Raw genomic sequence first — 17471 nt, 5'->3', positions numbered from 1 at the left:
TTGTTCATAATATTCTCCAGAATCTTTTTTATTTCTGTAAGGTCACTAGGAAAGCATCTCCCTCATTCTTGATTTTGGTAATTTGTGTCCTTTTTCTTTTTTTCTCGGCCAGTGTAGCTAAAGGGTTGTCAATATTGTTTCCAAAAAATACTTTTGGTTTTATTGATTTTATTTTTCCTATTGATTTTCTATACTCTATTTCATTTATTTCTGTTTTAATCTTTATTCATAATTTCTATCTTTTCTGTCTTTATTGATATTCTCTATTTAGTTCTTAGACATGACTTTTTTAGTTCTTTGACTATATTTCAAATATCTTTTCAAGTCTTATTTTTAATAAGTCCAACGTCTAGGTTTCTTCAAGGATAGTTTCAATTGATTGATTTTCCCTGTGTATGATCTATATTTTCCTGTTGCATGTCTTATTTCATATTTCTTGTTGCATGTCATAATTTTTTTGTTGAATACCAGGTATTTTAAATAACATAATGTGGAAACTCTAGAAATCAGATTCTCCTCTCTCCTCAAGAGTTATTGTTTTTGCTGCTTGTTGTTCTTATTTGTTTTCTTAGTGACTTTTCTTGACTAATTGTATAAAGTTTGTGTTCTTTATCATATGTGGCCACTTAGGTCTCTGCTTGGTTAGTGGTCAGCTAATGCTTGGACAGAGGTTTCTTTACACTAGGAAGCAGTAAGACTGCTCTTCCTTGCCAAGGGTCTCTGTCTGCATGTTGGGGCATGCCTTCAACACTCGGCCAGGCAGTTGACAACGCTGCCTTAGCTTTCGCTTCCTGCTTGCACAGAGCCTCAAAGTCAGCCTTAAGTGAGACCTTAGGGCCTTCCCAGGTCTTTCCTGCACATGAGTAAAGCCCTGGGCATGTGCTCAGCCCTACACAAGTGCCTCACCTTCTGTGTTCCCAGGAATATGTTGGACCTCGTCAAAGCCCCTAGGACATCTCATTCCCTAACTTTTCGTTTTAATCATTTTGGTTTGCCTGTTGTTTGTCCCAACTGTTATCCATTGCCTCAGGTAGCTGCCAAGTTGAACAATTATGTAAAGGTTTCCAACCAATACCCCTGGGGAAAAGACTTTTTCCAATGGGTGAGCTCCAAGTCAGGTCAGATAAAGAGTCTTGCAAGTGGGATCTTCCAGGGAACTGCCAGTCAGGTCAAATAATGAGAGTTCTGTAGAAATGAGATTTTGAAGTAGTTCCAACCCTGTTTGGCCCCCTCTGGTGGCTACTGGGCTGCTGGTGTGCACTGGGATTGCAGGCTGTTATCTTCAAGACTACGTGGACCTGTGGAGAGGGGTGTGGAAATAGGGCAAGTTAAGATGTCATTAAGCTCGCTGTTCTTACCAGGATTCAGCCATTTTTCTTGGATGAACACTCCGTGGATTGCTGCAAACCTTTGGTTAATTTCCAGAGTTCTGAAAAAATTGGTTCTGGTATTTACCAGGTTCTCATTGATTCAAGGAGGGAGTTTTTGGAGTCCTTATTCTACCACTTTTGCTGACATCATCCTGAACTATAATTTAAAAAATTTCTTTTAGGAAACCTTCTAGATTCATACAGGTTAACCCTTTATTCATCTGTTCATTGACTTGGCCCTCAAACATGTTTTGAGTGCCCACCGTGTCAAGGCACTTGGTGAAGTGTAGGGCTATGAAGATGAAGAAGGTGTGGTTCATGCTCTCAGCTCACGGACAAAGTACTTTTTGTAAAAGTGAAAGCAGGCTTGGAAGTATCCAGAAGATGTTAGGAGAGAAAAGTGAATATTTACAGTTTCTTTGGAGAGGTGTACATGCTGGTGAATTGTATAGATTTTCTGTGCCTAGAACCCTTTCCCCTGTTCTTGTTCATCTTTCGGTCTGCCTGAGTGTCATTCCTCAGATAGGTCTTTTAGGCTTACACTATCTAGAGTCACTTTCTTTACCTCTGCCCTTAGTGATTTTCTGACTCATCTCACTCCTTATTTCCTTCATAAGAATTATTTTCTATTTATTTGTATAATTATTTATTTATCCTCTGCCTCCTTCACCAGAATGTCATCTCTTCAACAGCAGGTACAGTTACTTTCTTGGTCTTTGTGGTATTCCCAGTTGCCTAGAACCGAAACATTACTCAACCGATATTTTCTGAATGAATTTAATGAACAAATATAAGGATATATTTTTAAGAGATGAGAGTCTTGGTGTAGGCTTCGTTTGTGGCTCTATCGCCCATCTCACTAGACAGTTCGTATTGAATGGGTGTTTTGTGTAGGGAAGTTTTTGACAATTTTCTACACTTAATGTTTTTTTTTTGCGCTGAGGAAGATTCACCCTGAGCTAACATCTGACCTTCCTCTTTTTTTGCTTGAAGAAGATTGGCCCTGAGCTAACATCTGTGCCAGTCTTCCTCTATTTTGTATGTGGGTTGCCACCACAGCATGGCTGACAAATGGTGTAGGTCTGTGCACAGGATCCAAACCTGCAAACCCAGGCTGCCAAAGTGGAGTGTGCCGAACTTAACCACTATGCCACAGGGCTGGGCTCCTATACTTAGTTTTTGAGTTAGTAGAACCAATATCTGATTAGCCAATATCTGATCGGTACTTAGAGAAACTAAGTAGTCTTAAGCTCAAGAATTCATATGAATGGTAATTAATACTGACATTTCTCTAGAGTTTTGAACTCTGTAAAGCATTTTCTTGCCTGTGACTTTATTTTTATCCCTTGATCTTGAGTGAAATATATATTATCAAATCATTGAGGATCTGATAAAGAATATTTTGCTTTATTACAGAGTTTTGGTGTACAGTTCCTGAAAATTAGTAGTTTTGTTTTCAATTTTAATTTGTAAATCACCACACATTATTATTATTATTTTTTATGAGGAAGATTGTCCCTGAACTAACATCTGCTCCCAATCTTCCTCTTTTTCTTGAGGAAGATTATCACTGAGCTAACATCTGTGCCCATCTTTCTCTATTTTGTATGTGGGATGCATGGCTTGATGAGCGGTGTGTAGGTTTGCGCCCAGGGTACAAACCCATGAACCCTGGGCTGCTGAAGCAGAGAGTGCAAACCCAACCACCATGCCTTCAGGCTGGCCCCCACCATATATTATTTTAATTGCCTGTAATAACCTCAAAAACATGGTTCTAGTACTTGTGCCACATTCCCTGGGTTCAAATTCAGTCTAAGAAACTTAGGAATGGTATATCCTTACTCAAGTTAACACATTTTTTAAGCCTGTTTCCTCTTTAGGAAAACAGCAAAATAAGAATGCCCAAATCATGGATTATTATGAGGATATAGCAAATATAAAGTAGATGGCATGATGCCTGTCAGAACACAGTTGTTTTATAAATCTGTTATGACTGAAACTGATATAATCATATCAGTTATATGAAATTTTATAATCTCATATCATGAAATTAGTAACTATTATGACTTCAAGTTTTTCTACTTCCAAATATTAGTTGGTGTTGTTTTTTGAAAGAAGGTAGTTTTCTTGAGTGTTTACAGCAGTAAGTGAAATACTTTTCTATCAATTGGCTGTACTTTTGGAGAGATTGAAGTACAGCCAAAATACAGTATGAGGCGATTATGTCTAATATCGTCCTAAAGGAAGGAAAGAACTACCGCAGAAAGAGCGAACCCTCAGATAGCGCTTACTAAGCACTAGGCCCTATTCTAAGTGCTTTTCCTGTTGACTCACTCAATCCTCGAATCATCCCAATCCTTGAATCATCCCTCCTCAATGTTATTGTTCACCCCCATTTTAAACTTGAGGAAAATGAAGCACCAATTAGGTAACTTGCCCAAAACCACACAGCTAGTAAATGGTGGAACTATGATTTGAACCAAAGTTTGTCTGACTCAAGGACTGATAATGTAAATTAGCAAATCTCCTTGTTTCAAAATTTTACTCGAGAATTCTTGAATTAAGATGTTTAGATGCAATTTCCAGCTTGATCCCATTCCAAGTTGCTCCCATATTGGTCTTCCGAAAGCATAGCTCTAGTTAGAAGACATGTATATTTAGAAAACATTCCTGGAGTGACGTTCGTACGCCCGAGCCTGAAACCACGGCCTTGGTGGTCTGACCCACCTTTGTGTGCACAGTCTCAGTCTAACTCAGGTAGACCTGTGAGTACCCTCTAAGAACGCTGTTCATTTTCTTTCTGCCGTGTGTTATTTTTGTAACACTAAATGCAATTTAGTTTTGATACCTTTATAAGACTTTGAACAAAAGTAAATTTATAGATTAGAAAAAAGATTTTCTAAACTATGCACCTCATTTTTGGTTCAGAAAATAAGACTACCATATTTATAATCAAACTGTTTTCTAAAACATTATGGTGGGAGCGTCAGGACATTAAAATGTACCGAAGAAAATAATGATGACTGATAATAAACACCATAAAAGAGATCTGATTTGTGGTTTCTGTGTAGAATCATCTTTACTCCTTGTGTACCTATCCTGCCTTCTGACCAAGGCCACCCAGACGTGTGGATCCCAACCCCTCTAATTGTCTCTGATACCGTGCAGTCTTTATCACTAATCCCTTGGCGGGTTCAACCTCTCTTCCTCCACTGGTTCTTTTTCCTTCATCTGTCAGGTCCTGCTGCTCTGCTCAGCAACATCCGGTGGCTTCACACTCACTCAGAATACAATCGAAAGCTTTCCAGTGGCCTTGGAGGCTCTTTGTCATCTCACCAATCTCTCGGCCAGCCTCCTCCTCATTTATTTCACCCCAGCCACACTCATTCATTCATTCAACAACTACTCACTGAGCCCCTGTTACATGCCAGGAACTATTTTAGGAGTTTGGATATATGGAAAAAAACCCCACAGCTATTACTTTTGTTTTGGTGCTCACATTCTGGTAGAGGAGACAGGCAATTAAGAATAAACATGATATAGAAGTAAACTCCAAAAATATTAGACTAGGTGATAAATGCTATGTAACAAAGAAAACAGATCAGAGTAGGGAGGATCAGGAGTGCCGGGAGTGGGAGCAGGTGGCAGCATTAACTAGCTGGGTCAGAGGAGGGCTTGTAGATGAGATTTGAGCAAGGACTTGGAGATGGTTAGGAGTCAGACGAGCAGAAATCTACAGGGAGAGCTGCTTGCGGCCAGAGACTGCGGGCGTGGGCTCACTGTGTCCTCATCATAGCATTCTCTGAGATCGTCACCATCAGTGGCATTTCTGTGGCATATTTTCCAGAGAAGAATGTGAGCACATATCTAACAAGTGGTGAATAACCTGATTTACCATATTTAGAGAGAACATATAAAGAGGAGAAGATGTCATGGCTTCCATCCCCACTGAGACTTTTCCCTTCTTCTCTTGACAAGCATATGCCTGTCCTTCCTAGTTTCCATCACCACAAGAACCTGCTAGGCTCATGGCGTTCAGACTTCCCTTTTCACCTGACCTTCTGCCCTCTACAGACGTGAAAAGTCCACTGCGCACTGATCCCAGCAGAAAATCTGGGTGGATGTGTCTTCTCTTCCTCACCCAGCTTACCCTTGCCACCATTGGAAATCGTGCACCTTCCCCTCCTGTGGCTCCATTCACCTTCCCAATAAGCTGTACTTTGTCCCTTCCTTTTTTTTCCACACTGCTCACTCTGGTTACTCCTTCCATAATTTATAAGCTAGTTTCTTAGAGGCAACAGCAGAACCTAACTATAGCTGAATTAGTAAAAAACCAAATGTATTAAAAGTTTATTAGGGAGTTCACAGAATTTCTAGGAGGGCTGGACAACCAGGCATGGAGGGTGCATAGCCTAACATAATGCTCCAAATCCTTCTGCAGGCCTGGTGTGGCAGGCACAACAACTGCCACTAATGCCAATTACATTGTGGCCACAGGCAGAGGAGGCTGAATTATGCTGTGTCCCCAGGGACTTCATCCTACAAAAACTGCAGTTGCTGCCAGAGGAAATTTTTTCAGTCTCCATTTCTTTACATCACTAACTCTTTTTTTTTTTTTTTTTTTTGCTAAGGAAGATTGGCCCTGAGCTAACATCTGTTGCCAATCTTCCTCTTTTTGCTTGAGGAAGATTGTCCCTAAGCTAACATCTATGCCAGTCTTCCTCTGTTTTGTGTGTGAGACACCACCACGGCATGGCTTGATGAGCAGTGTGTAGGTCTGCATCTGGGATCCGAACCTGCAAACCCAGGCTGCCAAATTGGAGTATGTGAGCTTAACCACTATGCCACTGGGCTGCCTCTACATCACTGACTCTTGATTGAAAGTCTGGGTTGGTAGATCCAGTTGGCAAAGTGTTATTTTCCTCTTAATGTCCTAGCTTCAAGGGAGGCAAGGAAAGCAAGAATCTGGCATTTTTCTGCTCTGTGATGATAGACAAGCTTCTGTGGAAGCAAAGGGTTCGGCTATCACATAGCCAAAATTAACGAATATTGGTGTGTGTGTGTAAATAATATATATGTTTACATATGTATGTGAGTATAAGAAATAAGTATATTTATCATATTACTGTATAAATATTTTTATAACTACAAATATATTTTATAAATATAACTGTGCCTTTATATCTGTACATCTGTGTGTATATACACATACATTCTTGTCTGTTCCCAGGTGAGGTGACCTCTTGCTTGCAGACTCAGTGCAGTTAAATCTCCTCACCTTTCTCATGAAACTTCATAGTCGTGTGAATCATGCACAATTCTAAAAAATAGTTCAATAATTAACTGAAACACCTGTGTGCTGACAAAGACAAATGCTCATCTCCTTTATTCTGTTCATTTAAAACTCCACACACTCTTAGATCAACCAAGCTTTATTTTGTATGTTTTGATAGAGAGAAGTCTTTTTCCTAAATCTCGTCCTCCTCCTATAGGGTTTTATCTATTTTCAATGTTGTGAGCGTTGCTGTACCCACAGAGCTGAAGAAGAAAATTAAGTTATTCATATTTTTACTTTAATGTTAACGATATATTATGACATGTTCAATTTTATATAAGTATTTACATTTTAATTTAAGTAGCATTTCAGTAACCCACCATTATGGTTTTCTTTTATTTTTTATTTTAGTTAAAATATAGGAATACGTACTTAGATTCTTCTTGCATTTTTAGCTTCATGGTACTTTGTTTCTTCAAGATAACTGCTAAAGGATTACTGGATCATGAAAGATTAATCGACACGGCATAAATACTCATATTTATGGCAACTGACCCAAAGCACTCAGGCGTTAACATTTGGGTCCTATTTAGATTGTTTTAAAGCAATTTTCTTTTCTAATTCAGGACTTCCACTGTGAGTGTTTGCCCAACAGCAAAAGGTCATCTTCTCTTAAAAACAAATAAAAATGTGCTTGAATTTTTTAACTGGTTACCTTTGGCTCTTTCCACCTATTCTTTTTAATGTAGGGTAGTATACACAGCACAGGTTGGTTTTTTTTTTTCTTTTTTTGCCATTCAGTTTTACTGTGCATTTATTTAAGGGAAAAATTAGTAAACTTTTATTCTATTAGTTTATGAGGAATCAGGTTGTTAGTAGAAATGCACCTGCATAGAATTGGTCTCTATCTTCATAAAGTCATGATTTTTGCATCATAACAGGTACATTACAAAATTTCCATTGGATAAGAGTTAGGTATTTGATTCATGAGTTTCAATTCTGTCACTCACTAATTGTGGGACTTTGGATAGAAGAGAAAATTTGCTCAGAGCGAACCAATCAAGTTTCTTGGCACCACTGTGTTCTGATTCAGCAGCAATCCCGATTGGGGACATACCGACACTGCTGAATGGCCAGATGCTATTACATGGGGACATTGACTCACATGGCTACACTCTCCATATGCTAGTGAGGAAAGATTCTGTCACTGCTCATACTTATAAACAAGTGTAAGAAACCAGCAGAGGGATAAAAGAAGCTCAGATCCCATGGTGATGTTCTAGGCAGATTCCATGCTGCTTGCATTATTTTCATTGGTTCATAAGTTTTATTCATTGCATTTAAACCTTTTCATTTATTCTTGAAACCTTATTTTTAGTCATCTCTTACCCATATTGTAACTTGTATACAGCTTCCATCCACTTGGATGTGTCCCTATACTGCCTTGCCAACCAATATCAATGTTGTCGGAGGACTCCATCATGGCATGTCAAGACCCAAGTCCCTCTAACTAACTAGCTAACTAGCTAACTGAAGAAGCTCACACTCATTACCCCCTGCAGCTGCCAGGCTCAATGCTCGATAGCAAAGTGTGTCTGCGACAGATTCTTGGCCCTTTGTGTTGCATGTTGACCAAAATATTGAGGAAAGAGATCAAGTAGCAGAGCCAAGGGCACTCCTATGGAGTTAGAAACAGAGGAAAGTTATTTTATTCAGGAAAAAAAGTTCTCTCTGCTCCCACTGTTCGTCTGACAATGTGAACCTAATATGGAGACTTTGGAGACTATAGCCTATTGTACAGGAGATTACTTACTTCCTGGAATGGGCCCAGGAAACGTTAAATCATACCAGAGCTTCTCACAAACTACTTCTCACTCATCAACCATGAAGAACATGTGTAGATTACCTAAGAAGGTATTTATGAACGCAGATTTCATCTGAAATACTCTCTTCCACTCCAAATACATAATTGTATCATCTTCTTTTTCCCTTGACCTAGAAGACCAAGATGGTGTCATTTTCGAACTCACTAACCCAGCTGCAAAGAACAGGCTGAAACTTGCATGTGTGACATCTGGTCCGTGAGAGGTTTCCCAGGAGGCTATGATTCTTCTGCTGTTTTCTGACTTTAATACCTGAAGTGTGTCTTGTGACGTTGTAACTCAGTGGATTTTGTGTGAAGTCACTCTCTCCTCCTTTATTGCCTATCTCCAGCAGGCTGAAAGAGATGCCTGTGATAGCCGTAGATTATTGGATATCCCATTTAAGTTTACGAGCTTGAAGACTGGTCCTGCTCTTGTGCGTCTCGTTTTATTAAGCCTTTGACTGCCTCCCCCCGGGGCGGCACTATTTATCTGCTTCATTTGTCCTCTACATTTTTCGTTCAGACACAGGACTTTTTTCTCAGTGTTCTGTTGGAGGATTATTCAGGCCTTTGGATAGTCATTTTTCCGCTTTAGAAAACACTGAGCTAAAGGTCTTTAAGCCCAGTCGACATGTCCCCAGAGAACACAATCCAAAAATTCAGAATCATTATTCATAGTGTATAAATAAAGGATATTTCTCAATCAAACTTCATTTTACATGTTATTATCTAACCATTGTTGTCTTGTTTAGTCAATATCTCCCCCTTTTATTTATTATAAATTGGACTGTGTCCTTTATTCCTTGAAGAAAGTGTCATAACTGTGAAGCAGGCTCTATTTCATCTTCCAGTAGATAGAGAAACTGATCATTTCTTTTTAACATGTGAGACAAATACTTCTGCAAAAAACATGAGGCATTAGTTTTTCAGAAGAGAATCTTATATGGTTGACTTGGTATGGTGGCATTAAACTTTTCTTGACATGACAGAGTGGGATTTGGGATATTTGTATATGCATGTGGGTGGATGGAAGAAGGGGTGAGGACGCTCAGTCTGCTCATTCTTATCTCCTTATCTTCCATCAGCTGTAATAACCTGTTCTAAGCAACGTTGCAGTCCTTGGTATGTTTGCTCAATCCGTTGTTATCACTGCCTCTCTCATACTTGGTCCATTGATGTGTTGTCAAATTGAAGCAGCTAAGCAGAGTCTCCTTCCAAAAGGTTATTGCTTATAATTTTTCAATAGATGTCAGGCAGAGTACCGTGCACTAGTTATCAATCCCAGGGGAGGACTCTAAACACTTCTGCCCACTGCATCTTGGTATCAGAGTCTCTAAGGAAAACACAATGCGGTCATCAAGCTCTGAGTGGAACAACGCTTTACTCACATACAGAAGAGACAGAGCATGATCAGCTTCAATAGTGGGCATAAGTCCCCCATGGCCAGTGGCTCCCTCCCTGTGGCTGACACAGGGCAATTAGCCTAAGTGTACCCCTCTCATGCTGCAGTGGAAGGAACCCCGTCCCCTTCTCTTGGAGGAAGATATAGCAGTGGGGTCGGCCAGGTGCCATATGCTGCACACGCTTTAAGCAGAGACAAATAGGTACTCATTGCTCCTGAAACAAGGAACGATATTCCCACACGAGTGATAAGCCTGGCACAGGCTGTGTGCGCTCATTATCTCCTGGTAAGACAGTGTTCCAGGCCCAAGCCCATTCTTATGTGGCTGAGTTGGGGTCAAAAAGCTGTGTGCCGTGAGGTGGTTTTTCCCAACAATAGGAATATGTCTCTTTTATAATAAAATTTTATCCTAAATCCTTCAGATGCCAAAAATCCATAGTCACCCCTGGAAAAATCAAAAGAACCAGAGACGGAAGCTCAGAAATAACTGAGGGATTTGGAAGAAGCAGGTGGCTTGAGGGGGGAATTGAAGGTGATGTGGCTTGCAGGCTGCAGCTACGATTCCTAACCCCCGAATGCCCATGTTCTGAGTCCATGGACAATCCCTAGGCTTATGCTTTGTTTTTCCAAGTCTGTATCCACCACAGTACCTTAAGCTTCCCTTCCCATTTTGCATCTGAATGAGGCAGCAGGATATAACTAATCTCCAGGGATCCATTCTACTTTCTTTAATTAATTCATTACCTTTTTCTTCTTTTTTTTTTTTTTTTTGGTGTTAGGAAAATCATATTTACTCCCTAATTATTTTAGGTACTCCATAAACTCCTATTCTGTATCTTCAGATGCCGTAAATTCAGAGTCACCCCTTACAACATGCAGAAGGAGCTGGGGATTCTTCAAGAGGGAGGAAGGGGGGCTGGCCCGGTGGTGCAGTGGTTAAGTTCGCATGTTCCGCTTCTTGACAGCCTGGGGTTGCCAGTTCGATCCCTGGTGCGGACATGGCACCGCTTGGCAAAAAGCCATGCTGTGGTAGGCGTCCCACGTATAAAAAAGTAGAGGAAGATGGGCATGGATGTTAGCTCAGGGCCATTCTTCCTCAGCAAAAAGAGGAGGATTGGCAGTAGTTAACTCAGGGCTAATCTTCCTCAGGAAAAAAAAAAAAAAAGTGGGAGGAAGGAAAAGGCAGGGAGCTAGGGAGGAGAGAAGATGGGAGGAGGAAGGACTAGATTGGAAGACTGTCTTCAGTGGTAGGCTGGATTTTTTCAAAGCTCAACTCTCCTACCCAGGGGAGCTCCTGGTTGACTCTTCAGGCCTCACTACCTAGTGACCTCTCCATCACTCCCTCCCTTCTTGAAAGCGAAACAGCCTCTCCCGTTTCTTGACATAGCACTCTTTTGAATCTCCTTTATTCCTTTCACATCTGCTTTAGAAATCCATTTAAATTTGGTTTGTCCTATTTAAAGACGTTTGGTTGTGGTGTGCTCCTTGCCCCACTGGCATCAATGGGGTCTGGTCTGGCGGCTCACACTACCTGGGGCAGGTCCAGCCCTAAACGGAATCTGCTGCATTAGGGAAAACCTGGGTCTCATTGTGCAGAATCAGCAAGTCCCTCATAATTTGCACCTTGCTTCACCGACTCAGCTCTGCGACTTTGTTTCCTCACTAATTCTTTTATCATTTCCTTTCTTCCTTTCCCTGCTACTCTTTGTTTCTCAGTTCTGGTCTACCTCTGCTCCAGGCATTTCTCTCACTATCTCTTAGTCCTCAGGAATAGAGGGAAATCCATTTTTGGAGAAGGAAAAGGTCATTGGGGTCTTTATCCAAAATTGAAAATGAATTTTCCTTTCCAATAATCAAAGATCAATTTCACAATATTTTGTTTCAAATTTAAAAGCATAATTGCAGAAAGGGGTTTATTACTTACCCCATTTGGGAGACAAGTCAACAAACAAATCTTCATCTCGCCAAAAATGTCCAGAAATCTGTAACCAGAGCATTCTCACTACCTATAAATAACTTCTGCAGGGTCATCTGACATAGAAAACCTATTAGAAATGATATCATCTACTTCAGGCCATTTTATCCATTCTTACTATTTTTATTTGAGATGTGCCAACTTTTTCCAGTGAATGTTAGGTTTCTTCTGAGAAGAAAACAGCAATTTTGTAAATATAAGAAAATATTCCTGAAATAAAGTAGAAGTATAATTTTTAAAAATTGAAGTTTTGAGCATTGCTTATCATATTGCAGTTTTTTAAATTCTTGAAATGAAGGGAAGGCTGTAAGATACTCCTTTTTTCCCCCTTTGGAATATTGTAAATTCTCTTTATTTGTTTACTCTGTTTCTCTTTAGCTTTGTCTATGTTCTCTAAAACTGGTTTTGTTTTTCAAGAGCATGTTTTCAGGTCTCTAGTTGAGAAAATATACCAGAAAACTAGTTTCCTGCCCTTATTCTCTGTCAGCAATTGATGTCATTGCGTCATTATTTTTGAGTGGAAGTCATAGAAACACTGCATGTTTTTCAAAGCTGTTACATAATTTCCCTAAATAAGAGTCTAAAGTAGACATTAACTTTTATTATTTGATTTTACTTTTTAAAGAAATTATTAAAAATTTGAGAAGCAAATTTCTTGACCAAATTTTGGTTGGAATCCTTGCTTAAGGTTGTTACGTCACTTTCTTTATTTTCCAACCTTTATCTCATGCATTCTTATCCCAGGTTCATTCTCCCTCACGTGGATTCTGACCTTTTGCACATACCTAATTTTGTAACATTTTAGACAAGCTGTTCTATGAATATGAAAAGACAACCTCTGTGAAGGAAGCTTACCTCCCAGCACAGGACAACAGACTGAGGATGCGTGCTTCCAGACGTAACGGAAGTGGTGGGCTGTGCACTGATGCACTCTTTACATTTCAGTGGAGTTTATTATTTGCTTCTCTTCCTCTTTCCTTGTGTCCCTTGAGAGTCTATACACCTGTGTATATACACATACACACACAAGTATATATTTGTGGAGGAGCACAGGGCCTCCGTGGTGTTCAAACCCACTGTGCAACTCCGCCTTCTGAATCAGTCTCCTCAGAATTATGTCTCAAAAGGTCTGAATGACTCAGCAAGTACCTACCATTCTTCTTCTTTTCTGTCAAAACGTAGCTTATTTCCCTAAAATTATTAGTTAAATCCTTATGTAATCTTATTCCAGGACTACAGAAACAGAGTTTTTATATTTAATGTATTTACTTACTATGTGTGAGTGTGTGTGTGTATGTAAGGAAAGGGGGCTTGAGATATTAAGGAACCAAAGGAGCCATCTCTCAAAGGACTTACTTTAGTAATTCTGTTTGAATCATGTTCCTTTTTTTTAAGTCCAAGAAATCGTATTTTTAGAGTTAATTTTGGAATTTAAGTTACTTTTCTTTCTGCCTGGGTGAGTCCTACTCATCCTGCTAGGCTTAGCTGAGACTCGAGCCGTAGGCAAGAGGGGATGAATGCCTGTGACACTCAAATCCTCTCTCATGAAACTTATAGTTATCTATATCCAGATATTATTTTGTGTCCTTGTGTCCAAACTCCTTTAAGGTGATAACTGTGTCTTTCTCATTCCTTTCTCCTCTTAGGGCAAGCGATGGGACATAATAAGCAAGGGCAAGGGCTTGCAGTGTAGACAGACGTAGGTTTGAAGGCTGCTCTGACACTTTCAACTTTCTCCTCGAACTCATTAGCCTCTCTGAGGCTCATAGTTGGCAGGTAGTTATGAGGAATAAATGAAATGATCCAAAGTATTTGTAACGTTAGATGGTCAATAAATTAGTTAGTATTATCTCTTCCTCTGCTTGGGCTAGCGCATAACAGATATGAAGCAAATTCATATTGAGTGACTAAGTGGCTGAAGTAATAGAATTTCAATCTATTATATATCCTTAACAAATATAATTTATAGTTCCTATGTTATAACATGCTTATCATCATATCTGTGCAATCCCAAAACTGTATGTAGTATTTTAGAAACATTTTTTGCTACTTCTGAACTCAAGAATCACCCTTTCTTTTGTTTGGTTTCAAATATCCTACAATTTGGCTTGACCTTTATTGCATTTATGTCAAGAGTTAAACAGATGGTTTCTGAATTTTACCCCAGATCACCCATAGTTTCTTCCCTGGCTGTCTTCTGTACTGGTCCCGGGCTCCATTAGGCTCTGGTCCTTTGCATGATTACCTTGGCATTCTTCCAAGTGGAGCCTTCTAATTTTAGAGTCAAAACACTGGAAGAACAAACCACAGATGTGCATTGAAATATGCACAGTATGGGTACAGAGCCATTTCTGAGAGTTATAATAAGAAAGGTCTTTAACCTAAAGATGTTGTTTGAAAACTTAGCATATTTCCTGCTCTTTTTCTTTGTCTAGTCCAAGAATACTACCTTGTTTTTCTCACATCACACTGGGATTTGAGAAACTAAAAATATTTTATCAAAATACTTATTTTCCAAGTATAGCCTGCGTCTCTCGTACGTGTATAGATCATAAGAGATTTTCAAGATTATTTTCCACTCAAAACAAGCTTTTGTTTCTATATAATACAAAGCTTTTTTGCACTTTATAATTCAATTAATCTCTTAAGGATACTTAATAAAAAACTTTTTTTCCAAAAGGAGGTCAGAAACTTCACTATTACTAAAGTCCAAACGTTTTCAAGGCCAGAATTATGCCTGTCTCATAATAGGTAGTCACTTAGGAGTCACACAGATCTGATTTCAAACACAAATCCTGAATCTTGGTAGTCATCTTTCCTTGATCAAGTAGAAAAATATTTATTTTCTGTATCCTATAGCTGCAGCAAAGTAAAATAGAAAAAATAAATAGAGGGATTTTTTTGGTGGATTTGTCTAAGATAGATGCTCTAAACAGATTTTTAAAGAGAAATTTTTTTGGAAAAGTAAGATTTAGAATCTGCATAGTAGGTTACCGCTAATTTATTTTTAAGATCCATTTGTCAAGGGTCCTAGCTTGCTGGGGCCACTATGGTTTTCAAGATAAAGGTGAAATTGGTCTGAACCCCACCCCAGAGTTCTAGGGATCTTTGGAGGGAGAAATGGAGGAGGCTTGTGTATCTTGTAGCTTTCTCTTGACTGTTTCTTACATTTACTGATTTCTCCGTTTCCACTCTCTTCTCTCTTCTGCTTGTTCTGCCTCTTTTCTGTATTGCATTGCCTCACTGGATATCACACAGATCTTTATTTCTCTAAGTATTAACTTACAGTTTTGTGTTAGTTAACTTCATTAACATTTTAAAAATATGGGACAAGGAAAGGGAGAATTACATTGTAGCCAGAAACAGCTTGAAATTCAGTATTTGACATAAAGTTGAATTTTCTCCTGTTTTTGAAAGTGCCGTCTGCCATTTCATCCCTGGAGAATTTTCCTTAGTCTTCTACTAGGTTGTCAGTCCCCTGTGTGTAGCTGGGTCTCCCCTCTTCTCTCACCTCTGTCGCCTTGTCTTATGTGCCTCGAAGACCCCAGCACCTCGCTTCCCTTTCACTTCCTCTGAAGAGCCATTGACTCTCCCTTTGTCCCGCCACAGACATTCAGGGTTTCTACCACAGGGCTTCATCTTTCGATACATGCCATCAGGCAATGGTTTTCTTCTCGTTTCTTTTTAACTCAAGTACACTCTAGAAGAATTTTGGATCCCCTCACGCACATTTTTAAGTTGATGTCTAAAATTTGTTTTCTTGTGTTTCAATAATTGCAAAGGAAGTCATTCCTGGTATATTTCTACATGCTTTTGGTCTATTTAAAATATTTAAGTTTCAAAAGTTGTAGATTTAGTTCACTCAGTTCTGGAAAATGACTGCCATATAGCCTAATTCCCAAAGCCAGTCCTTACTATCAAACTAATCAACCCATCCGACTCATTTTCTAACAGAAAAGATCAATTCAAATAAACATGTTAATATGTGTTGCTGTGACACTCATCTCACATTTGAATTCTAATTCTAAGATAGACAAGTGGACAAACATGGAAACATATATGGTTTGTGGACAAAGGTCTTAGTAAAGAGCGGGGCTGTAGATCACTGTTTCACTGTTGAGGTTTTCACTCTCCCTTGGCCCAAGATAGGAAGTCTCCAAACTGTCTAGTCTCCAGACTTCCCAGAGGGCGTTGAAGACCCTGTGCGTGGCCTTAGCGGATCTCGCACTGTTCCATCACATTTATCTTGCTTTTCCGGGCAAACTAGACCGATTGCCTTTGCCTGAACATATGTGCTTTCTGCAGTCTTCCTTTTGTTCTTCCTCTTTCCTTTGCCAAGAGCATCCACTCATTGACCTCCCCATGTTGAAGCTGGACCATTTGTTTGTTTGATACGTATTTACTGAGCTCCAGTCTATGCGAGGAACTAACTATACTTGTCATTTTAGAGAAAGATACTGATAGAGTGTTTTGTTTTTCCTTTAGTTGGATGCGAATGCTCCCTGCTTTTAACTATCTTAGAATAGTTTGCATCTCACAGAACAGTTTCCTTGCCTGCGTGGTACACCGGTTAACTGTGTGCTTGTCCCTTACCTCCTAAAGTGTATTGGAAGCAGGAGCAATGCCTTCATTGTTGTAACTCCGGTAGAGCCTCAGTCAGCTCCTGGCCCTTACTCAGTGCTCAAGAATCTGTCACATTGAATGGCGTCTAGAGGCACCCTATGGGGATTAGTAGAACCAGAACTCAAAAAGTCTGGTTCCCAGACCCCACTAACCAGAGGCATTCACTTCTGACTCCTCAGGAATTCCATGTGTACTGACAGATAAGTTTTCCCGGGCAGCACCCACCCAGCCCTCTCCTGCAGAAAGGACTTGCTTTAGAACAAGCTTCATCCAGGGTCAAGAGAGAGAGGCTGGAGACCCTGCATTCCATTCTTACCCACCTATTCCCTATACAGTTGGGAAGCACATGTGAAAGTTGACTTAATTAAACTGACAATGTTGTTGACTTTTATTAAGCAAATACTGTCAAAACCAAATTGAAAGCTAAGTTATTTTAAGTAATTTTCAGGGTGCAAACATTTTACTTGAAATCCCATTAACTAAACTGTCTAATTTGGCTGAAAGCCCTGACCGTGCTTTGGGTCAGAAAGATTGACCCCCATCCTTTTTCAGGTGGCTTCAGACTAAATATCAGCTCAGGTGCGCATGTCACATTAGGAACCTTTGATGCACCTGTGTTCAGAGAGCTCGCCATTCCAGATGAAGTACGTGTGCCCCATCACCTTTAGCCTAACATTCTTTTTGGGCCTTCTGAAATGTATGACTCCAAAACCAAAAGTAAAAACAAAAAGGAATCAGGGAAGAGACAGAAGAAGTAAGCCAGATGGCTTTTCAGATCTTTTACTTTGTGCTTTTAACGTCAATCTTTTATTGCTGTTTCCTTAAGTGGAATAAGAATTTGGACATGAAAGAATGAAATGAGTGAAAATTGAGCACCTTTCTGACAGAGACTATCTTAGTCATTTGATAGTCATAGGACTGTGAGAACCAAGGTTGGATACCAATCCATCATGTCAACAGTG

General features: G+C 39.6%; 1 protein-coding gene across 4 annotated transcripts in view; it reads left to right on the top strand.

The window, feature by feature from the left end:
• CYP39A1 (cytochrome P450 family 39 subfamily A member 1) overlaps positions 1–17471 on the top strand; it is a 93352-nt gene that overhangs the window by 38858 nt on the left and 37023 nt on the right. The gene's annotated exons all lie outside the window — the stretch shown is intronic.

The sequence above is a fragment of the Equus caballus genome, chromosome 20 (assembly GCF_041296265.1).
Source record: "Equus caballus isolate H_3958 breed thoroughbred chromosome 20, TB-T2T, whole genome shotgun sequence".
Taxonomy (NCBI): domain Eukaryota; kingdom Metazoa; phylum Chordata; class Mammalia; order Perissodactyla; family Equidae; genus Equus; species Equus caballus.
The sequence above is the reverse complement of the archived record's forward strand: the minus strand, read 5'-3'. Positions and strand labels throughout refer to the sequence as shown.